Source organism: Chaetodon trifascialis, chromosome 8 (assembly GCF_039877785.1).
Source record: "Chaetodon trifascialis isolate fChaTrf1 chromosome 8, fChaTrf1.hap1, whole genome shotgun sequence".
Taxonomy (NCBI): domain Eukaryota; kingdom Metazoa; phylum Chordata; class Actinopteri; order Chaetodontiformes; family Chaetodontidae; genus Chaetodon; species Chaetodon trifascialis.
Genome location: NC_092063.1, coordinates 7,181,548 through 7,206,480, shown reverse-complemented (window position 1 = coordinate 7,206,480; position 24,933 = coordinate 7,181,548). Strand labels below are relative to the sequence as shown.

The window sequence follows — 24,933 nt, the reverse complement described above, 5'->3', positions numbered from 1 at the left end:
TAATACCATAATACTGCTAATAATGGTGTAATACCCTGGACGCTGTTTCACGTTTGATTGCCCTCATTCAAGATGCCAAAAAGTGAGACTCATTCCAAGAAAATATCAGTTGTTTTAGCCCCAAAACAACATTTGTTTACGCTCAAGTGGGAAAGCTTCTTGCAGGCTTAATAATTCTAGAACTTTAACAAAGCAGCAACTTTAACTCAAATCACAGTGTTTTCCGAACCTTAACCGTGTACTTATTTAAACCCAAACTATGAGCATTACCTAAACAAGTCATTTTTGTCTGTAATCGCCCTCCAGAACAACATGGACATTTCTGATCAGATGCTTCCACTGAAGGACGACATCATTATCAGTGTCTTTCTAACAGCAGCTGCAAATTTAAAACCCTCTCTGACTCTGCGATGGTAAACTTTGGGTTAGTTTAGACACAAAAACTTGTTTAAAGTAAGGGAGACATCTTGGTAAAAGAAATCAGTGGTGACTGTCAGTAGGAAATGGGAAGCAAACAGCGGTATGTTTTCAAGACACATATACATAGATAAGAAAAATTTTAAGTTTGAAGTTTAAAAAAAATAAATGTGACTCTGGGAGCTCTTGGGTCATTGTCAAGGATGCTGCAGCTTCCTCCCTCAAGCTACTTTCAAGGTAAGATAAGATAAGATGAAACATGATATACTTCACTGAACCCATGGGGAAATAAAGTTTTTATAGACGACAAGAATAAAAGGAGACATAGAAAAAGAACAAAATAGACAATAAAAAAGGACATCTGTATATTATGCACAAAAGGTATAAAAGCACGAATGCCTTGAGAAAGGATGGCTCAGTTTCTCAATGGAGAAGTTTTGAGTGAGATATGGATAATAAAAAACAGTGTTTTTATACTATTGCATGGTAGAAAAATATATAAGAGTAAAAAAAATATGTAATATTGCAATTCGGAATTTCCCCTTGAGGGACAAATAAAGGAATATTGAATTGAATTGAATTTGTACAGATGTAATGCATATTAGTTAAAAATAATGGCGTAGTGCACACACAAACACTGCCGCTGAACAGTCTGACAGCTGTTGGAAGCCGTTGCAGCGCCTTCATGTACATCTCAGGGTGGAGATCTCCACCTTGTTGGGCTCCCCAATAAAACTCTATAAACTGAGACATGATCCACAGCCCCGGCAGCGTGCTGGGAGCCTCATAACGCCGCAGATTTGTTGTAAATGAAATGTCAACGGAGCGGCAGTTTAATCACATTAACAATGTCACATTCCTTATTTTGTCATGCATGACTTTCTAAATCAGGGACAGGATTTATTACTCTTTACATTACAACCTTGTGTCTTTTGTTTGACCCCAGATTTACAATCTTATGTGTCTCAATGACACTGCAAAGTCAACAGTACAGATGGTAAACCCACAAGATCCCATTGACCCGTGCTGGAGCATGACCATTACTTAAAACCCCAGCAGTATCGACATGGGGATGAATACAGTGAGTGGATGGACTTGTTCCAAAGTCATCCAAAGGCGTTGTCCCATTACATTTAAATGATAGTGCAGTTTGTGTGTAAGAAATCAATATCTGTGAATGAGTGCAGCAAATTAAACTTTCTATGCATTCTGTCATTGATATGTTCAGGAAACAAACGTCATTGATACAAAGTGTGAAGTGCCTCAGGAGACACATGAAATCACTTACAGTATTTATTCTATTCGTGTTTACATGCAAAACCAGAAGTGATGGCAATTCTTGCAGCGCAGGTTTATCAATATGTGAATCACAAGAGCAGTTTGCATCAATCTCGGTGTCCTCAGTGTTTCTTCTCACTATTATAAAAGACCAGATACAGTATATACTGCACCCAAGATACGGCTTATGTTGTACGCAAAGGAAACAGAAACGTTTTCTTTAACGCTTACTTCCTGTACATGAGAATACTGTAACAGCTCTTATAACTGAAAACATTCCTCTCTATAAGCAATCGAGCAGCCAAGGGGGAAATGATTAAGATAATTATATTCAATTAAAGAAAGCAGGTAATTATGCCCAATGTGAGTGTGAAACTTACTTTTACACAAACAGAAATTAGTTTCAATGGTGCTTCGGGGCTTCTGGATAAACCCTGAGGAAGCTGCAGGTTTAATCCGTGTGTGCTTTCTTACGGTCGGATCAGCTGCACAGGATAGAGGTCATGGCTGGATAAGGAGGATAACGTGGTTTACATCAATTATCTCATTCTGTTTGAAGCCATGAAGTGATTTGGAAACATTAGCCCCAATTTGAACCATTTAAGAAAAAAAAACAAGGTTTTCATAAAAAAAGCAGTCCTAACAACAGCAAATGCATCCAGCCAGTCACTTTTCACCTCTAAAACAGATTACCTGTGCAGACAGTGACACTCCTGTGAAAAAGCCATTACCATCGACTCGGTGAATACATGACCTGCCTGCGCACTGTTCTCACAGTTAATCAACTAGTCAGGGTTAATGGAGGCATCAGATCCTGACACAGACACTGTCAGTGATTTTGCAGATGCAGCAGAGTGCTTTTTGTAACCCTTTTATTTCACCTTTTTTAATGTTTTAAAAGCACAAAAGACAGCTTTGGTCAGCCAAATTGGTAGTAATGTGTTTATCGGAACAATGATGGGAAAATAGTTCTTAAAGCAGCCCTGAACGTGCCCCAGTTAACAGCAGCGTTCTTAACTGGCAAACAACAAAACGTGGCAGACTAATTGTTTTTTCTCATTAATCATGTGTTTCATGCATTAATACATTTCCTGGAAATGTAATGTTACATAATAAACAATGCAGACTGCATGTGGCATTCAGACACATTATAAAATTCACTTCTATTGTTCACCTATGATAACAGCAAAAGCAGGTAAGTGGAATTTCATCTATTGTGCTTCAGGCACTGAAGAACTCCTTTCCAGAGACAAATGCAGATTATTCAGGAGGATGTAAAGACCACACGTCATTGGTTGGAAACTATTAAAGGTTGAAAATGTTAAAAATTGCCCACAGTGAGCGCTGTGGGTTACCCTGAATAACCTGGTCAGACGTACCGCTCCTGTGTTTTTCAAAGGTAATATTCTGATGCTGTGAGCACCAAAAATACATTTCAATTTTAGTTTTTATTATTGTTATTATAGGACATACCATGTTTTGCTGTTGTTCAAGGGAAAGTGCTGTATGTGGACCAATATAGGCCTACTGTGGGAACAAATTATACACAGCTTTGTGTTTTAGCCTCGGAGGTAAGTGCATGTGTCCATCATCTGCAGCTTTAATGGATATCAGAGTAGCATGAAGCCTTCAAAACCCATGCATTTTTTAAGTGCAGTGTCATGTCATCCAATACAATCTCAGTGTTATTTGGCAGATTTCAGATGAGACTAAAAGCATCACTACCAGGAGTTAAACTGCAAGAGTTTGGGTACAATAATTAATCAGTTGTAAGTTTTCAGCAGTGCAAAAACAGTCTGTAGAGTTTTATGATTTTCAGCAAATTCACTTATTGTTATAAATATTTTATGCTGCCGTCGGTCTTTGTAAAAGCCACTTCAAGAGCATTACACCTTCTTATTTCCACGTGCAGTTCCTAAACTTCAAAGATCTGCCTCAGGTGGAAAGCCTGGTTTGCTTACACATGGAGAAGTCTGCTGTCTGTTGGCATCAATGTCAAAGCACACGCAGGAATGACTAGATTGAAACACTCAGGCAATCAGGCCGCACTGCTTACAGACGTAAGCTCGGCGCAGCTTGATTTTGAGCGGGAGAGACTGCAGGCACACTCACTCAACCCACTCTGTTGTCTCATAACTGCTGCACACTGCATGTGCTATCAATGCTTTTCACCGCCCCATTTCTGCTTTCTGCAAGTTAAGCCGAAAAAAGGGGTCATTAAATATTCAAAATCTAACTATTGGGGTTTGCAGAGGAGTGCCTTTCTTTCCCTCCGCGTCCCAGAGAAGCTGGTGGTGCCGGTTGACCTTGATGTAGCTCAACATAAAGAAACACAACTTGAGGTTGCTTGCAGATGCAGAAGAAATGGCAGAGTTAAGATTTAGATGGCGTTCACTGGCTCAGGTAATATGAGCCGACACCAGTTTGTGTGCGTGAGTGTTTCAAATGTTGAGACATCGCTGCCAAGAGATTGCACTGAATCGGTCTCTGTGGGATGGCTTCTAATTTGATTAAGCACTCTATGCAAATTAATTGTAATTTGCATTACCTTTTGTGCAGTTAGTTGTCAGCACAGCACCGTGTGTTGTTAGCAATTAAAATGCTTCCAAACATGGGAGATAAGGCCGCTGCAGACACACGACATTCATACATTAACACTGCGTCAAGAGTAAAGGCATCTGAACATGGATTCAGACACGTAGGGATGCTTTTCCTTCCTTTGGTGGTGAGCGGATGGTTCAAGGATGTTTACTTTATGTTTCTATCTGGACGTAAAGAGCTAAACCGGAAGCTGGCTTGAATTTAAAGAATCCTTTGCTTTACTGTCACGGCTCTTTTTTAACCGTCTGTCATAGAAAAGAAAGAAACAACCCCATTAAATCTTTTTTATTTAGGAATGTGGTCTTAATAGCTTTGTAATAGATAATTAAGTGGTCCTAATCAGTTGCCTTCAAGTACTTAAGGGATATTCAGAGGGGACTCAAATCCCATAATATTAAAAGGACAGATAAAACTTACCCTAGATTCATTTTAGAGTTACAGAATGACAACACATGATCTACAAAAAGTTTGAGTTGAGAAACTTGCCATCGGGATCTAAGTCTTTATTAACACGGGGATGTTTTTCTCCGAAATCAGTTGAAAAGCTTAAAACTTTTTTTTTTTCCTCCAACAATCTTGTTCATTTGATTTTGGTCATTCAATACACATCCGATGGGGTACAGCCAAAGCACACAGATCAATAGTGCAGTCAGAAGCTTTAAAAGCTGGCAGGATGAATGGATGGCAGAGTGCTTTGAATTATTCAATGGCGCTGTGGATTTGTCAGGTTCTTTTTGCGCTGACCGGATTGTTTACACAGCTACATTCAAAAGCGCAGCGGCCAAGATGTAAAATATCGCAACAGACATCCTTCACCGGTAACTTTTCAACTGCCTGAGAGGAACACCTGGAGGAGGAATAACGCACCAATCGCATCAATCAGTGTTACAGGAGCAAGATTAAAGGTCCTGCCATATGTAAAACATGCCTGAGGCTAGGCTGCATTTAAGTCTATTACAGCAATCAGTTGACATGTTTCCCCCGCTAATGATGGCAAACACAAAGTGGACCGGGGCTCATCAATGGATGCTGTTTTAAATAATGTTTTAAAATGGTTTTACTTTAAACAGGCTTGGCAGCCACTGAACATGGAGTGAAGCTACATCTCACATAGCGGATGCATTTATTGGTCGTTCTCCAGACGCACAGTCTGTGATACTTGACCCTACACACTGTAAATACACAGGAACACATAGAGGTGTTACTTTCAAGTAGACTGACTCAAGTGACTAAGCCACGTGTAAATGTCAGAGCAGCTTGCTTCTTGTATAACACTTCCATCAGCAAGCTACTCGTCACTAAATATAAGATACACAACTTTATTAAATGGGTATATCAAAGCGAAAACAACACATGGCAGCGACAGCTCCCCCCGCTTGTTTTTAACCTCGCGGTACGATCACACCCGACTGGCCGCACGCACATATGCATCAACACGCTGCTCAGTCAGGCCGAGCGGTGTGGAGGATAAATGACAGTGCAGGAGAAGGAGAAAAGGTGGATCTGAGTGCATTAAGAGCAGAAAAGCCCTGCAGGAAAGTGCAGGTGAATGCTGCAAAATTACAGATATGTTCACAAGAAAGGGACCCGGTCAGTGTAAAAGATACCCTACATGTTAGCAGAGCTGCTCACAGCGTGTCATAATAACACAACTACCCAGCTGCTCATTAATCTGCTGCTATAAATAAAATCATTCACACTTAATCGTGCTATGTAGGAAAGCATGCATGGAAGTAATATTGCAAAAAAAGACCTGTGCCTTGTTTTCTGTCTGGTGTAAGTATCTCCAGTCATTCAGGGCTTCATGATGATCAACACGAGTGCAGTCAGAGCTCAGAGGAAATGCCAGGTGCAAAATAAACACTCGAAAACCGCACCGAAATTTTGTGTATGAATATTTATTCCTGTAGCCTTAATTATGGAAGTGCAATTGATGAACTCTTGAGACTGAAGATACTTGGGATGTTTTTGTGTGTATAAATATAACTAAAAGATATGTTACGGGCATACAGAGTAAACGGGAAAAACAAAACAATTACAGGATACGCAGTCTGCTCTCACTGTCCAGACTTGGCTGTTCATACAGTTAGCTTGATAAAATAGGTTCATCTGTGCTCTTTAAGGCCAATGTGCTCTTAGCTAATGTCTTAGCAAGGACAAGCTAAAGATAACTTTGCACATTACATGTTTTTGGCTAAGACGTGGTTCTGAGGTTACTCCAGGCCTGTCAATCCTCCCGTTTTTCCCGTCAAAGTCATGCTATTTGTAAAATATTCTGCACAGATTTTAGTGAATCAACGTGAGGAAAAAAAAACAAATCTGCTAAAACGTGTGCTGAAGAGGTGCAGACCCATCCATTTTCATAATCACCATGCTGATACTCATATGCATATATACTGTAGATGCTATACAGAGATAAGTCAAACAGCTCATGAGTGGAGAAAACTTTCTCCAGTTCAGGATTTTGAGCTTATTAGCTGCAAACAGCCAATTAGATTTATGAGCCAATTTTGTTCCCCTGGCAAATGTAGTTAGTGTCATGAGCAGCCATAAGTCATTTTCCACTTCTAAGAAATGGCAGAAAGTTAAGCACTTTGTTGAAGAGCGAAAACAAAATTGCCTTTAAGTGTTTGAGCAGAAGGAGTCCAAAAGTGAAAAATAAAAGTAAATTGGTCGGTTTTTGAACATGAGCTGAAAAAGTTTGACGGGAGGCGAAAGAAATTCCAAGCAAAGAATTAAAAGTTCTAATGAAGAATTAAATAATTGGATTGAATTATTGAATACTTGTTACTCGTTTCATGCTCTGCTGCACAAACACTCTCACTGAAAATACGTTCGACAATCGAAGACTGAAATCTAAATCAATGACTGACAGTTTTCGGCTCCTACAATACAGAAATAATCATCTCAAAGTGTCGAGAAGAGCTGCATCTGTTCATGAGTCAGTGTTTCTAACCTTTTCTTCTGACAGTCATTCTAATGATTTATTTTCTTATAGCTATGTAAGACAGATGATGTAACATGTAAGGCAAGCAAGAACAGAAGCAGCCACATGTAGTGCAAATTGGAACATTAATTACAGAGAATTAGCTAAATAAAGTATGAATTAAAGTGTGTTTCCATCCACTACCATTACATCAAGATAAACAGCTGGTGGCGTCGTGTCTCTAGTTAGGCGAGGGTGTTTCAGTGCACACCAACTTTTCCAACTCAGCCAAACGTATTACTTTTTTCTTTTCTTTTCTTTTTTTTTTTTTTTTTGCAATATATTTTCCAGGTTTTCTGTTTCTACTGAGGTTTTTTTTAATGCTCAAACTGAAAATGCAGATAAAAACAGGCAGAAACGCACTTGGTGACCGGTCAGCTTGGGCTGCTTGTGTTTTCTCCTACAATTTTCTGATGCCAGTAGAGATTTTTGATAGTGAAAACATGAAGCAAGATAAAGGTAGGCTCAGCTATCTTTTCACCAAGTCAGCAAAACACATCCAGCAAAGCCTGCGCCATTGAAAACGTCATGTTCGCTGCATCTCCAGCTCTCCACTACAGTGAGTACAATAACATTAACGCGGCGAACGAATACAACAGCATATTTCATTACTGAGCAACTTTCAGTGATGAAACAAGACGGACCTCCCGCCATTGCCATTAATGTTACAGCGATTACATTCAGGAATGAAACATGTAAAGTTGAAATTCTATCAGAAGCCCACCGTAAGCCCACGGGCTAAAATCTGACACTGAACTGTAAGTCAAAACCTCCCCAGTGAGACGACCATTAACCCCTTCCTTCAAGCATAATTCCAGCTGCTCCTGCAGGACACTCGTCACAATTATGACATAACCACCTGACAGCAATGACCGTGATCATTTGCATAAGTGTTAGAATCGTTTTCACTCGCCTGTAACAGAAATGCCATATTTCCATCACAATTTCTGCATGATTTTCCACCGTTTGAGGTTTGAATGGAGCACTTTTAATGATGCCATCTCATTGCCCCCCCCTCTCCTGCTCCACTTTAATGACACCTGAATGAGAATCAGTGCCACCAACTGTTTCTCAAGGCCTTTAACTTTGAACATTCACATAACGGTAGTGGATTGAAACTCATCACTTTGGATATTCTTTTGCTGGTTTACTGTAAATTCTGTTAAAATTAGAGCAACAAGTGTTAGAAATCTTGCATCAAAGAGATAATAAAGTGTGTTTCCATCAGCTATTTGAGTCAAATAAACTGTCTAGCTGAGCACAAGGCTCTAATGTCAAGAGAAAAATATGGGGAAAAAGAGCTTGGCTGTCTAAACCTCACTGCTGTTGAACAGCTCTTTTTGTTTTGAGACCATATTTAAAACATTTGCGTATTAAACTGTTGGACTGACAGTATATTAATGGCATAAAAAGAACAGAAAAAGACAATTAAATGGTTAAACATCTGCTGATGTGTGATGCCATAGCAAAGCTGTGTTTTTGTCCCCTTATCCATATTGGATGTTGTGCAAAAATTGCGTATTACATTTTAACACAAAGCTAAAAAAGACAGTCTGAAGAGCATCATAATGGAAATACTGTGAGTGCAGGAGGTCAGTAGTGTACACACGGATTTTATGTTGTGTATATTAATCAAGCTGGAAGTGTCCTGAGGTTGCATCCATTTAATTGCTGGAGCACTAAAATGAATTTGTGGATGAAAACGTTTTGAGAGATGATGGCAGAAGAGTGGACAACACAAAGATGCACTCAGCTCTCCTCCACACCTGTTCCCATTTATTCCAAAAGACTGAGCCACTCAGACTTCGGCTTGGGGAGGCCAGATCTAATTATCTGTTGCTCCTTCGCCGGGAACTCCAACCTCCTTCTCCCAATTCCAAGCCGCAACTATACCTCATTTCCCGACACTTCACAGCAGAACAGTAATTATCAACTTCCACTTTTATTAGCTATCGGTGATGGCTCTTGACCAATTATAAAGTGGCTGGATGATTAGTTGCCTTGGAGAACTGGGAGGCTCTCTATTGTTTGTCGCTTGAGGCTATCTTTGAGGAATTATTTGTCAGATAAGAGACGAGTGAAATAAAGTGGCACAAAAGAGGGGGGGATGAAAGTGAATGAGTTGGAGGAGATGGAGAGGCTCCAGTGGCCCGGGGGAGAAAGGGCGCCATACTCACTCGAGTCACCTGCGAGTCCCAAAACTCTCAAGTGCTGGAGCAGCCTGCGAAATGGCTTCCTCGGGTCGTATAGCCCCAAATTGTTTGGAGAAAAAGAGGTTGTACATAATGGCGTGTATTCTACCTCCTCCTACTGAAGCACTGAGCGATAATGGCAGGGAAAACATAGAGTAAATGTGGGCAGAGTCTTCAGGCTTTGTCTCTGTTTGTGTTTATCAGGCATCCACAGATCCCTTCCAGTGTAGGCGTCTGGGGTAATGGATTAGAGTACTGGTGCCAGAGATATCATGGTTGAGAAAGAACTGCATATTTTAGAGTTTCTTTGTCTCCCTGTGAGGCCTGTGTATTGCACTGGTGAGTTAGACTGTTACTGATATGCCCCCTGGCATGGCGGTCCAGTGTGAGCATAATTCAGCACAACAACACTGGCAACCCGAGGGTGTGGAGGAATGGTGGAGTAACAGTCTGGCCAGCAAGGATTTAAGATTAGCCTTAGTTTGAGGCTGCAGGAATAAGGACTTTTTGCAGCCAGGTGCATTTATTAAAAATACTACAAGCAGGTATTTTACATATCACCAACTTCAGTGATGACTTTAGTTCAAACTAAATAATACACCACATGTTTTGTGGCCTGAACTAGTGTTTTTATTTGTTGTCATGGCTGCTTTGTGGCACTCACAAGCATAACTGCTGACCTGCGAATACCCCCGAGGTGGACGACAATCAAGTTTCAACACCTCGTCTCTGAGTCATGTCTGTTTCCTCACCTGACTTGTCCACACTTCTCAGATGTTCACACACAGATCCTCAATGGTATTTTGAGTGTCGCTCATCTTTTTCAGGAACATGGCAGTGAAAGTTTCCAACAAGAAATATAGAAATGTGTAAAATTTCCACTACAGTAGCCCCACTCGATTGCCGTTGCTTCCCCGAGTGCGTGTTCTGTCGCGAGCGTTCATTGATAACTGCCATCATCTCTCAGCCATCAATTTTAAAATGGGCCCTCACGGAAGGAACAGATGCAAAGATGAAACAATGATGAAACAATAATGAGATGCGTACTGACATCTTATTCTTATTGATGCTTCCTGAAATCCTGAGATGCACAAAGTGTTCTCTTGTCTTCAAGTTGCATGGCTTCATCTAATATGTGATGCTGTCAGCTTGCATGCTGTGGCTTTGTTGAAGAAATTCTCATAGCTCATCAATATTTTCTTCATGTCAGTATTACTTAAATTACCGAGAAGTCACATTTATGCATTCTTTCAGTGAGCTGAAGAGCAGAGTCCTGCACAAGCAGCCACGCTTGCAATTCTGTTTTTTAACGTTAACATAACATTAATTATTTGGTTATCTCGAGATAATGAAATAATCAACCCATTATCATGAGATAATGAATGGTTGTTTCCTCCCATTACTTACAATGTTTACCAGAGATCAGGAGTGCCTTGCCAGCATGTATAGATGGCGTCTTGCCATCTGTAGCAACTGATTAAAAATGTCAGATCAATGAGTAGCAATTATTGATCAATGCATCACACTCAATTCAAGCTTACTTGTTTGTTTACATACTTGATTACGCCATTCAAACACCCACCGATGTGAGTAGTTTCTCAGTTCTTCTATGACATGTGAGAATTCTTTTGGTTGCAGTCTACTGGACAGTAACACTTTTACAGTGATTAAACATAATGTATATGTCCCTGTATCCAATCACTGGAAAAAACATTCTTATAGCAAAGTCCATAAAAAGTTCATATGGTTTTGCTTTGAAACTCCCAAACCTGCCCGACAGAGCGCGGCCACTCTCGGCGGCCTTCACTAAAATGTGAAGGTGTGTCAAAAAGCGGCTGTGGGGTGGCGTTTCTTCCGCCTCCTGTGTACCTGCTTAGGTAGCAGGGAAAAAGTCAGCAGGTACCTTCTGATATAAGTGCTCACATACTATAAGTCCTGCTCGAAGCCCACGTTGACCTAATCCTGACACACATAAGTGGACGCACAGATGCCCTACGTTGAACCTTACTTGGGCGCATGAATAGATGCCGAAAGACAGACCATCACAAATCCACCTGAAGCCTACAAGAAGCCTCAATAAGAGAGGCAGCTTGTCTTCAAAGCTTCATAATCAGCTCAGACCTTGAGACTCTCCAGAGCCAGTCAGGCAGGAAAAGCAGCTCCTCTGATATTTTTTGTCCTCATACTGATTTTTTTCGGCCACTTGGGGGCAGCTATAAACACAACAATGAAATGGTTTAACCTTAAAAAGTAACTGCCTTTTTGCACACCCAGCAGACAAAAAGCAACATTAGCATGTATGTGGAGTCATGTTGCTGGCCGCTTGGTGAATCTAAGTCCGGCAGTCACTCTCCTTTTTAGCTTTGGTTTGCTCTCCTTCATCCCTAAGGGGCATTTCTGGCTCTTTAGCTGCTTAATGCTCCAATGTGTTCATTAGCTAGTTGCTACCTGTGCTGCTCAGGTAGCGCACAGAAGGTTTTGAAAGCATTTTGGGTGAAAGCAGCTGCCTGCTGCCACTGGAAACAATGCCAATAAGAGCTGTGAGAGAGTCAAAATGGAGACAACATGAACCGTAAAAACCAAAACAAAGAGCAGAAAGACGCTGAAAGCGCTGTACAGCCTGGTGATAATTATCCACGGGTAATAGAAAAATATTGATTCCAGCAGCTTTAAATTTGCTATGACAGGGTTTACAAACCGCTTTAGTCATACTGTATCAGGCTCTGTCTTCTGAATTGTGAATTAGCATCAGACTTTGGATTGAGAGTGGGCAGGTGCTGCTCCAACCTAATGGAGTGTATAATCATCCTCCATGTGTGCTTTTGCTTCTTTGGTAATTTGACCACTGGGCACATTCTCATACACAAAGGATGGTTGTTGTTTCTTGAGTTAAAAGAAAAAACAACACAATACACCATAGGCATATTAAAATATCGACTGAAAAATACTGATTCTGCATTAAGAACTATAGTTGATAACTGAAATTTTCTCCTATTCTTGCTGGAGATACGTCCTTCACACCCACCTGCCTGTTCTATTGCATGCAGAGAGAAAAGCAAACCATCAATACATCAGAGTTTAGAAGCAGACTTGTGAGGATGGATGTTCAGACTAATAAAATCCATAGTGGGGAAAGAGATTCAGACCTCGCTGACGTGATAAACAGGAGGCCTTGCGAAGCCTAGCAGAATGAAAATGCAGCTATCTCAAGACCCCTGAACCACGTATATGAGCTCGATTTAAGCAAATGGAAAGCTACCATTAATGCTGAACTAATTAACACGGCAGGACAGTGGCTCACGGCTCGGTAGTTGACTGGGATCGTTATTGAATGAAGTGAGGTAGGAAATCACTACTGGCATTAACTCTGATTTAAAACAGCCGCTGTGCTACCGCATGCTCAAAAAGGCTGAACACTGAAGCTATCGACGCATCAACTGATCGCTGTCACATGACTCCAGTGGTCACAAATCACCCCATTCAAATGAATCAATGAGGTGGTCTTTAAAATCTTGCTTGCGCTCTAACTCTGCTGATGCTTCATGCTACTGCTGTTGTTTCTGGTCTCTCTTTACGACGACGTTGCTACATGCTGCCGTCACTAATTGAGCCGCTGCCAGTGTTTGTCATGCCACCCGCCAAGAAGCCAAGAGTCCAAAGTTGGATTACTTTAAGCCAATGGCCTTTCATTATATCAAGTCCTCGCTCTGTTAGAAATTCCTGCTTCAGGCCTTGGAAACCGCTCATTATCCTTCCCCTATGCATGCACTGCGTCTTGAAAACACTGCAGTCCGTACAGGACAACAGCTTCCCCTGAATTCATTACACCAGGGCCTGAACTTTCATGGGAATTGTGAACATAACACAGTCCCCAGACCCTTACTTAACCTTTGCCTACTGTATCAAGTATTTAGTCCCATTTCATGACAATCTCCACACTTTATGCCTTTGGTCAGAAAGTAGCATCCATTACGTGTGAATCTCAAGACCAACAGAATCTTTTTTCCCTTTTGTTCCTCATATAAACTCAAAAAGCAGAAAGGCTGAAGACGTGTAGAGCCGGCAGCCGCTTATCTTAGCTTAGCATAAAGATCGGAGATGGGGTAACAGCTAGCCTGGCGCTGTCAGGTGGGAACAAAATCTGCCTAAAATCCAGACTTTACACTAAACTAAAGGCTGCAGGCTGCTTCACATTTAAGAGACATGAGAGTGGTATCGATCTTTTCTTCTAACTCTTAGCAAGAAAGTGCACAAGACCACTTACCAAAATGTCAAAGTGTTTAATTTCTAAAACAGAATAACTGCTGTCGTATTGTAGACCTCGATCTTAACCCTGACCTGACCTTTAGCCTCGCTGTCGTGCAGTAACAGCGTCACCACGTTTACTGACTAGGCACTAATGATGTGATGGTGTTAACAAAGCACAGCGTTTCAACTGCCTTTTGCATATACAGGATTATGATGTTGTTCATAGTAAAAACCCCAAAACTGTAACATGAAATATTTAACGGTTAATGTGAGAACAAGACCTTATTAGCACATTTTAATCCAGCCGAGTCTTCGGTCTTGAAGTGTGTTTTGTCCTGAGCACAAACACTGCCATTACGTTGCTGTGGACATTTGTCAAAAACTATACAATTACTTTGCTTCAGTATTAGCTGTGTGTGAGTCACCCATCATGCTCACACACACAGGATAGATTGGTTTGATGTCCAAGACTATTTGGCGCTCGATATAACACCTCAGTTTCAAACTTTATATTTAAGCTCAGAAGTTGTCCAGAACTTTTCCCTCTTGGAAAAATACTTGACCGTCTAACAATGTCCAGTAAGTTTGTTGAGCTCATATCTCAAGTTAGAAAAGAAATCCATGAAGAATTACAACATGTTTGTGGCCTGATATAGCCTGAGCGTACTTGCTGCGAGGATGAGGATCGTGGTGTTGGCTGTAGTGTTTGAGGCAGTTTCCAGGGTTTCTCCGTGAAAAATCAGAGGGCAGATTTTTGTTTTGTGTTGGTTTTTTGCTCACCACCGTATCTCATGAAACTGCTCAGACTCAGTGGGGAAGTATCTTGGAGAGCAGAGCCCTTTGTAGTCATCCACTGTTTCGGAGTGAAATGGAGCATTGCATTTGTTCAGGCAGAACACTGTAATCATGCACTCCATCAGGCGATCAGTATTAGCTTTTACAGTCACCAATCACATTCAAGTAAGTCAATGAGTCTGCATAATCTGACAGCACGGACTCCCACTTTGCTGATCATTCAAGCCAATGCAGCGCCACCATTACCTACAGTTTTACAGAGGGGTGTCGAGTAAAGTCAACAGACACATTTTTCAAAGCGAATAATCTGAAAATTAAATGTACTTTGTTTTTTTTCTCCCAAACAAATCAAAGAGAGCACAGCTTTGGTCATGATCACCCGACAGGTGACATGTATCTTTAATTATTTGCACAGATATTTTGTCGCTGAAAACACTGTTATCCTAACATCTGTACTGCTCATTACGAACACATGAAGTGGGCACCTCTCATTTATTCTTTGTGTAAAGCCTTTAGGTCATCCAGTCATCTTTAATCTGTCAGTCATTGCCACTTCACAGCCGGGGAAATATAGGCACTTGACTTTGTTGTAAATTGCTTCACTTTGGAAGCTGAAAAAACAAAATACCCTGATAGCATAAAAGGTAAGAATCGAGGCATAATTAGCTATTTGCTCCTAATTAGCTCTGGCATCCTTGTCACCAACAATACACCATCTAGAGGTTCCAACAGCGGGCAGATTGTGTGTGTTGTTGTGTATAGTTTTACACTAATACGAGACAAATAACATCATTCGGGCACAGTATTTGATTATTAATAGGATGTAATGTCTTGGCATGGTCATAAGCCGTGTTTTAATTATGGGTTTAATAAACTTGGAGTCTATTTTGGAGCAGAAACTAAAATTGCCGTCGTCTCATGAATAATAGATCCTGTTTTAAATACCGTATGCTTCTCAATTCATCAGTGGGCACATACTTAAGGACATTCTGCTTCCACTAATGTGTTTCCTGGTTGAAGGACAACATGTAAGTTTTATTCTGGGTGAGATTTTTTTTGAAAATTGCACAGAGATTCAGTGGAATGACAGCAGGAAGTGAATGGGGATTATACCGCAGTGAGGCTGTGTGTGGATTGATTGAGTTTATACAATCAATGTGAAGGAATATCCTGTTGATGAATCAGATGTGCTTATCCATAGACGACGGAGAATAAATTCAAATCTCTCTCATGCTTACCAAACAGAATATATGTTTTTAAATCTGGGATGGAGACATTTTGGAGTGTGTTTGTTTTCTATTCAAATGCTAATCTTGATTCAGAGTCATTTGGTAGAGCAGCTCCTTCATGAATTTAAGAAAAACACATAAAAAAGATGATGGTCCCAGCACGCACGACTGTCAGTGGTATAGTGGAAAGTCTGCATGAGATGGAAAATCTCTGCAATGCACTCATGCCACGATGGGGTCAGTTTCAGCCAGTTTCCCCAGAAGACTGTCCACACACAGGCCAACAAACGCATGTAGTGTGAAGCTTTCAAGCTAACATGTTGACATGACTGTGGCTTATAAAAGAGATGCTGCCTCCACTTAGCTTGACCGGTGTCATGTTTGTATCAGGTTTAGCAAAAACACGTAATGATCACATGGGATGGATGAACCATTTTTAGCAGAGGTCAACAGCTACTTACAGGGTTACTTCAGTAGGTTGCTAACAGGTGTTATAAATGGCGTGATTTAACATTATAGGCGAATAATGTTTGTCTGAAAACATTTCTTGTTAAGGTTTGGTTGATATGCTGGCGACATTAATGTCCTTTGCCAGTCACATGTCTGTTTAAGAGATGATCTGCACTACTTGTTGTTGATTTTAGTGTGTTCAAAAACAGTTAACATACAGCCCTGACCATCTTAGCTTGGCTGGTTTGTTTAGTTAGCCATGACAGAGAGGCGGCATGCACAATACACATACAAGGACCCTGCAAATGGCTCAGATAAATGGAATTCAGCCCCTATTACGGTAATTTATTACATCTGTGCTTTTCCTGCTCTGACATGTCAAAACGTCTGCTGTGAAAAAGGTCTTTATGTAATGAGAAAGTGCAGCATAGAAATGCTAAAGATGGTTTGAGGGAATGTATAGAAACAGTGTCTCCATTAAATGGTTTTGCTTACTTGACAGCACTAATTCATTTTTCGTCTGTAATGTATGTCTCGTTTAATTCTCTTCACATGTTCTTATCAAAATTATTTTTATGTCATGTCTTCATGTAAAAAACATTACTATTGGCAAACTTGCAGTGATATAGTCATAAAGCCCAATCTGAAATAGGCTTGATGTCATCACTGAAGTTAGTTTCTCAGAATATTGAACGCTTCCTCCAGACGCTAATGAACTGTTTTCATGACAGTACTTCTCCCTCTCCTCAAAATGAGTAAACAGATTGTGCAAAATGGGAAAGTGCCATTCCACCACACAGTTTCTATCAGGGAAAAGCAATCTCTGCAAAACCTTGTGTTGTATTTTATTTTTATGAGCTGTGGAAAACTTCTGCAAACACATTTAAAGGTGCAAACTGAGCAGCACTTTATAGTGAATGTCCTATGCCTACACTAATATTTAGGTATGTATGAGACTTGATATAATAAGATTAGGAAATATTACCAAACTTGAAGCATGGAGTGTTTTACATTGATGGGGACATCTGTATGCCAGGAGGACATCATCTAATACTGGCATAGCTACGCAGGGATAGCTTGAGGGAGATGGTCTACAGTATAAATCACTTCTGCACCAAATGCCCTGCAACAGTTGTTTAAAAATTAAGAATATGCAGGTTGCTCTGTAGCTGTCTCCTGTGTAAATCCAAACTTTCATTACCTTCAAGCATGGTCTGAGCAGCGTGTGAGTGAACGGACCAAAGGTACACGGGAACAGCTGTGCATTGACACTGGAGCTCTTCATCCAGCCTGAGAAATTAATGAATTGAATGAATAGGAATTGATGTGGTGTCATTTATCATGTTTTGATGCAGCCTGTCGTCCTCCTCATCTTTATTATCATCACTCTAAAATATACCTGCCCTTGGCACTGGGCATCTGTTGGTATAGCAGCACTCACACACACCATCAGTGTTGCACTGGCACCGGCAGTGGAGCTAATGTTTGCTTCACTAGGGCTCATTAAGCTGAGATGCAGAGTGAATATCGTTAGCAGCGAACGCTAGCAGCAGTTGATTCTTGTTGTCAGTAATGCTTATGTTGTCAAGAGGCAGCATCATGATAAGAGTCAGCATGATGATAAGAGTCAAGGTAAACAGTGCAGTAAAACTAAATTCTATGTGTGCACACAAGAGGCAGCTAACACAACATAATATTTTTGGGGGGACAAAAATAAACAATAATTTACTGCACAGTCGTGCTTTGAGATAGTGCTAATGTCTGCATGCTAACACACAATGACAACATGCTGAAGGTTAGCATGTATAAAGTTTGACATGGTCACCATCTTAATTTAACTTGGTAGCATGCTAAAATTAGCAAATGAGCACTAAACTCAAAGTACAGCAGAGGCTAATGGGAACGTTATTAGTCTTGCGGGTATTTGGTCATAAACTATTGGACTAATTACAATTTGGACACAAGAAGAAATGTCAGGGGTCATCATTCATCTGAGTGGGGCATGCATGTCTGTATCAATTTTTGTAGTAATATATCAATTAGTTATTGAGATATTTCAGTCTGGATCAAAGCAGCGAGCCAGCAGACAGGCTGACATTGCACAGAGCTCCGCTAATGTGGCTGAGAAGAAAGTATAGTTCGGCCATTTTCCTCTAAATACAGTCAATCTCCAATTAAATCCATTGCTATTAACATACGTCAGTTACTAAAAGTGTAACAATATATTGTTTGTTACTTTTTTTGTTTTGTTACTTTTGACCTAATTCATCTTTAGGTGACACGGTGGATTATGGTATTACATTGAGTTAAACCACACAGCTATAATCAAACATATAGTAGATTTAGATATGAAATCTCCAGATGCACTGTGGTATGTTTATGTTGAGCTTATCTCCACATGAACTTTGTGAAGGTGTGCACAGTGTCGACTTCTCTTCATCTCATATTAAAATTGCATATGGTGATAATTGAGTGGTACAGTTTAATATCCGGCATTATCACCTCGCCAATCTCCCAATCTAAAGAAGAAATAGCCTGTGGTTCTGCATGCATCTGCATGTCTTTAGCTTTCTCTAATGACTGACTTTCTCTAATGTCAACTTTGAAAAGTCATAACCTGTCAGGGACAGTAAACCACAGTAAGTCTGAGTACATCTGCTGGAAAACATCCTGTTAGTTAACAGCTCAGAGACTTTCAGCTATGTTCTTTCACATTTTTAACATTTTCTCAGCCTAAAAGATTCACGTCCTGATTTTGTTACAGCACCAAGTGCTGACCTCAAATCCATAATTTCCTCCAAACTGCTTAGCGTTTATTTGGGTCAGGGAGCAATATAACAAATTACCTTTAAAGTCCATCATTTGTAAGTTTGGTGCCAGGGAACAAATCTAATTTTCTCCTGTACAAAAGCGCCTTCATTGTAGCCTATTATTCACCCAGCAGTAAACAAGTTTGTCACAATGTTCGGTGCTGAGTGTTCGCCATCTTCAGCTCAGCTGTGAGAAGCTCAAACACCGGGACAACAGAATGTCATTTCATGTCCCTCATTAATCTCTGCAGGTGTGGGATGTCAGCTCATCAGCGCCATTGTCGTAACTTCTCTGGTTTCTTGTCTAAAACATATGAGCAGTCACGTCACTGTGTCTCTTATGGGATCATGGGATTATTTTTTTTGCAAAAATACCTTCAGCTGACTACGCCGCTGAAGTTTCACACGTCAGAAATGTGAAACCTTAAACGCCCGCCAGCCACAACAGGCTCTCAAGATGACGGTCTTAGTATTTCAGAGGTTGCAACACAAAACTTATCTCACCAAATTAGATACAATTTCATCACTGTTTACACCCCTGGGGCAAAGACAAGCTTTAAAATTCAGAATGAGAAGTCAACAGATATTTTGTAAGTAGTAGGCCAATGAAAAAACCTTGTTGGACTGTAAAATGGAAAAAAGACAGAAGTTACATGATTTCTCTTTCTCAAATGGCCAGAAAAGTTCTAGCATGTATGAGCAGACATCCGACACCTGCAGAGATTAATGAGAGACAGGATGCGTTTCTTGTGGTTTCTCACAGCTGAACAGAAGCTGGTGAACATTGTGACAACACAACATTGTGTGCTGCTGTTTGAATAATGTGACATGAAGAGAGGAGGCGTGGGAGCTTTTTGTGCAAAATAAAATCGTACTTCTTGTGCAACCTACCAAAGACACCAAATCCTAAACGCAATAATTGTCAGTAGACAAATGAAAAATCTATCTGCAAAGTTTGAGGAAGGTTCAGTCATCATAACACAATAATTACTTGTTCCTACACAGATAATCAGCTCATTTCCATAAATTAATGTTCCCCTTGCTGTTATTGATGAGTGTATAGCGATGTTCAACAAACGTAAGCGACGTTGAGTTATGATTTGAAATAAATGCACGGTCATGCATTCCAAGGAAGGGATTTATATTCCCTACCCTTCAGCAGAAATATCAGCAGAGCTATCGTTTGTTTTTCTCCCCTCCCCAGTGCATTATTTACCAGCTGGGAGGAAGTAAATCTCTTCATCGTAATCAATTAATCAAACAGTGAACCGCAGTTTACAAGAAAGACGAAGCCCTCATAATCGTATGAGTGTAGTCAAACATGAATATGATGGAAAAACAAATAAGTCTGGGTTAAAAACTGTAACCTTAAACGTAGCAGGATATATATATATATATATCGCTTGGGAAATTGAGCATCCTGTGCCTCCTATGTCCTACGACTGCACTTTTCTGGACAGAGACCCCAGATGTTGAACCAGGAATCTGCTGGAGCCAGTCTGGGGGGTCACAGCCCCTTGTGCTCCTATTACCACTGGGACTACTGTGGATTTCACCCTCCACATCCGATATATTACTTCCTTCTTCCTTGGTATTTCTCTGGCTTAACATGCTCTCTCATGTCTTTGTGTGTGTGTGTGTGTGTGTGTGTGTGTGTGTGTGTGTATATATATATATATATATATATAAAACCACATCTTTCCCCCAGTGTGCTGTGAAGAAACACAAATTCACTGTACAGTTACACACATCATTACTCAAAATATCTGTCATCATTCAAACACCAGCAACGACAGCTGCAAACACAGAGTGGAAAACAAACACTGGTGGTGTGTTTGCACACTGTAGCACCATGCTGTCATCAGCATTGCGCAAACGACGTCAATTTCAAACCTGCAAGCTCCACCTGCAATTAATGTAATATATAATATAACAGGGTGATAGTGTTTCAATTAAAGATATCCAGACAGCTGACACGCAACCAGAATATTCGTCTCTGGATTCACTGCATATCTGGAAAGTTCACATTGTTTTCACGCATTTCTACACATCCTGGATCCAGCGAGCCGGTGGCCTGTAGCAAACAGGGCCCACTGTTGCTGCAGAAACAGCCTGATACAGATTCAACAAGGTGCCGGGTGCGTTCCACAGGGACTCTGGTCGGAGCTGACTCCAGCAGATTCCTCAGCAGCAAATTCACACACATCCCGGTTCGCCTTATTGTAAAAAAGCACTGTGTTGAAATGTGGGGACTGCTCGAGCCATGTTTATTGATCTAACTCGGGGCGATATTTCAACCCACTTGAATACCATGGTAATGCAATAAAATCACGCAGCATCAGTCTAAAGTTTAATTTCAGGTGGAAAATGCATATTCATAGTGCTTCAGGAAATTACTCAGAGGGCGCAAAATGTTCCTCATCGTGACAAACATCATGGCTTCCTGAGGGGTTTTGGGGGTGGTTGAGTCAGCCGTAATGATAGGCTGGAGCACCTGCTAGCCTGGTGGTAACTGAGCTGCTCATCTCCCTGAAGAGGAATGTAACACACTGAGCACAAAATAGGACATTTCAGATGTGCTGGGTAAGATGTAAAGTGGATTGCATGAGTTCACAAGCAAGTTAACGCTAACTAGTGAGCTCACCCTAAAAATACCCACGGTTGGGTCATATTATACAAGAAAAGTGAAAGGGGTTTCTTGCACAGTTTACTCATATTCAGTGTGCTCACACCGGTGTCAGACACTCGCTCTTATAGTGTGAGAGGGGGCTGCATTAAAACTGACACGGCACATTATTCTGCCGGGGGCATCCCTTTCACAAGCTTGGACAGTGGCCACAAAGACAATGTTTCAGCAGCAGCAAGATGGAAAAAGTCACTAATGGTCTGTCGCTCTAGCTTTAGTGGCATATGTCAAATCTAAGTTTTTGTTGGTATGCCTCCTCTGTTTGACTGGTCTCCGGCCTTTACATAAATTGTTATATACTGTACCACTTCCCACAGGCGTCTAACTATTCTTATTGATGTTTGCAGGTGGTAATATGTCACAGCCGTAAACGACTTTTAAAAAGTTTGTCTCAGCTGTGTTACTATTAGATTTCACGGTCAACCTCCACTGCTGTGCACCACTCTTGTCTTAATGCCATATGATGATTCTTAGTGGTATGTAACTTAAACCAGCGGCTTTAATGGCTTGCTGCTGTTCGGTATATTTGAAGCTTCCACTATACAACACATGATTCCTGTTGACACTAATGTTAATGCTCAAACTTTGTTCAAAAGTAGCTGTGCCAAGTTAGCTCTCCTAGCTTAGTTAATAGTCAAGAGCTGCCTAAAATGAGCAGTTATCTTCTAGTGTGAAGTTATGCCAGTTTAAACAGCATGAAATGTTGGTGGAACGTGTGGAAGTGCTCACATGTGGGAGTGGAACAACAGTGACAAGACGTTTCATGTGCTATATGGAAGTGCAACAGCAGCAATATACCAACACTCGAAGTGGCATAGCAGGAAGTGCTGACACATGTCAGTAGGAAAATAATTGGTATATGCCGGTGAAAAGCGGTCCATGACAGTGGAACGTAAGTAACATACAATTTATTATCAGCATAAGCCAGTAGAGTGGCAGTGGCATGCCAAAAAATGACAGCAGCATAGCACTCAGAATCAACATATGCCACTAAAATGATACCATCAGCTGCTTCTCGCCTGTGTTTGGACCTGTCTTACTCTGTATTTACAGTATATCGCACTGAGCTCTTACTTGAATACCTAATGGACTTCCTGATAGCTCAGGTCTGTCACTGTCATTGACCTCTCCAGCTAATGAGGCATCTTAACGGTTGAAAACTGGATGTTTTTGGCTTATCACTTTTTAGTACTTGAAAAGTCTTCAAATATGAACAAAATCCAAACTGTGAAACGTAACCAAACTCCCCACAGGGTGGTTGTTTCTGAGATCCAGGTTAACAACAATCTATACATACCTAAAGGCTGTTTTTCACATTCAGACCAGTGTCTAACTGTCTATTTTATGCTTCAAACTGTGTCTAATAAAGAGGAAAGAATCCAGAGAGAAAGAGAGAGATACATAGAGCAGACATCTTTGCCGCAGCGGATTATATTGTATATTGTATGATTTTCTCTATCCGCAGTACTTACCCTCTTACAACAGGGTCTGTCACTCAGATTGTCTCACAGATAATATATCAAAAGGAAATGAATGCATGCTCTTCATTTTGTCTGCCCCAGGGATATTCCTATCTCAAAATGAGCTGTGCGAGACCTTAACGCAGTATGATGAAAAAATGCTGAAAAAGAATTAGGAGATACATTTTAAGTCACAGTCACAGGAGTATTAACAAAGTTCAGATAACAGCAACTGCTACTCAGGCAATTCTTTGACTCAGCATGCTGCTGTGGCTGGGATTTAAATCTCTGGCAGAGCTGAGATCGGAACCTTTCAGACGGTGCAGTGGCCCTGCTACTGCCATCATTTAGAGGGTTTCAAGCTCACATGGTTCTATCTGGGGAGTCCCATTAGTTTGGTTATGCTTGGGATATGTGGCTGAGGGGACGGATGTCCTGGAGCCCAGTGTGACACTGTGTTGCTTTGATCCCAAAGCCAGTTTCTCTAGCCCTGGGTGCTGCTCTCTGAAGTATCAGTCCAGTATCAGTATCAGTAGAGTAACTGTAAGGCTTTCGCTGCAGGACCGACCGTCTCCCTCGGCGCCCCCAGGCTCAACGCTGCTCCACGCAAAGACACACATCTTTACAGGACATCCAGGATCGGCCTACAGTCCAACAAAATAATCTGTCAGGGTCCATCGAACTTAAAGCGTACCGCAAAGCTCTTCTCCAGGACGCCTGGCCTCATCCGGGGGGTATCTGTGGTCACTTCCTGTTTCTTATGAAGTCCGGACTGTTCCACTAGCCTGTGACTTCTAAACTTGTGAAAAAAAGAAATGTGCTCCTGGGGTTTGCTTCCCGTGTTGTAAGAAAAACTGGCATTCACCGCAGCACTTACTATTAGAAGCTGAAACCTCTGAAATGAGTCGAAGCGATTACTATAACTCCCACGAAAATTTCAAAGCATGGCAGCAAGGGCACTTACGCCATCATAACTCGCTTTTTACCATATCCGTAATATCCACCGACACTCACCTTTTTTCTTCCATTTTTAGCTGTAAGCTCTGCTGTCTGAAAACTGCTGCAGTCTGAGCCAGCTGTGGCCCCTCGACTCGTTTGTCGAGTCGTGACATTTAACCCACATTGGTCTGGGGCTTAAGGGAAATACAACAATATCCTTACGAACACATTTGGAATTAACCACACGACATCCTGTTGAGTAAAGCTCTGTTCTGAGGGGGTGGGGGGGTTCAGCTGTTATCATTGTTATAAATTTCAGTGGGACGGTGAGTGAAGTTTGCTTTCGCTGTGACAGAAGTTAAACCTCGGCTCTCTTTAGTCCATAATTCAGTCATGACTCGTGAAATCACCACAAATACAAGGTGTCCTAATACAAATAGATAACAATAAGTTTCTAATAACAATATGAATGTCAACCATTAAACATGACCTCTCATCTTAATTCATCTATAGTTTGACAAGCTCAATATTTTCACCACAAAAAAAGCTCATTTCTCTCTTTGCAACCTCAATTTTCAGAACAACTCAAGTTCTTCCATCTGTCATATGTTGGACGACCTTGACTAAATTATAAATCAAGGTACAGCGATCCTCATCACATCCCTCTTTTATCTGAATTTCATTATTCTTTAAAAAAAAGCAGCCAGTCCCCCTAGCCTGGAGTCAGCTGGAAGGCCTTGGCTGCGGAAATGCCTCCGTCTGTTTCTGGTGCAAAGGCAGAAATGTTTAGCGAGCACACAGGATTAAGACACTTGTTCGCTTGATTTCATTCAAACACTAGT

At 41.0% G+C, this 24,933-nt stretch overlaps 1 protein-coding gene across 2 annotated transcripts in view; it reads left to right on the top strand.

The window, feature by feature from the left end:
* Positions 1 to 24,933, top strand: part of LOC139335557 (metabotropic glutamate receptor 4-like) — a 180,229-nt gene that overhangs the window by 64,131 nt on the left and 91,165 nt on the right. The gene's annotated exons all lie outside the window — the stretch shown is intronic.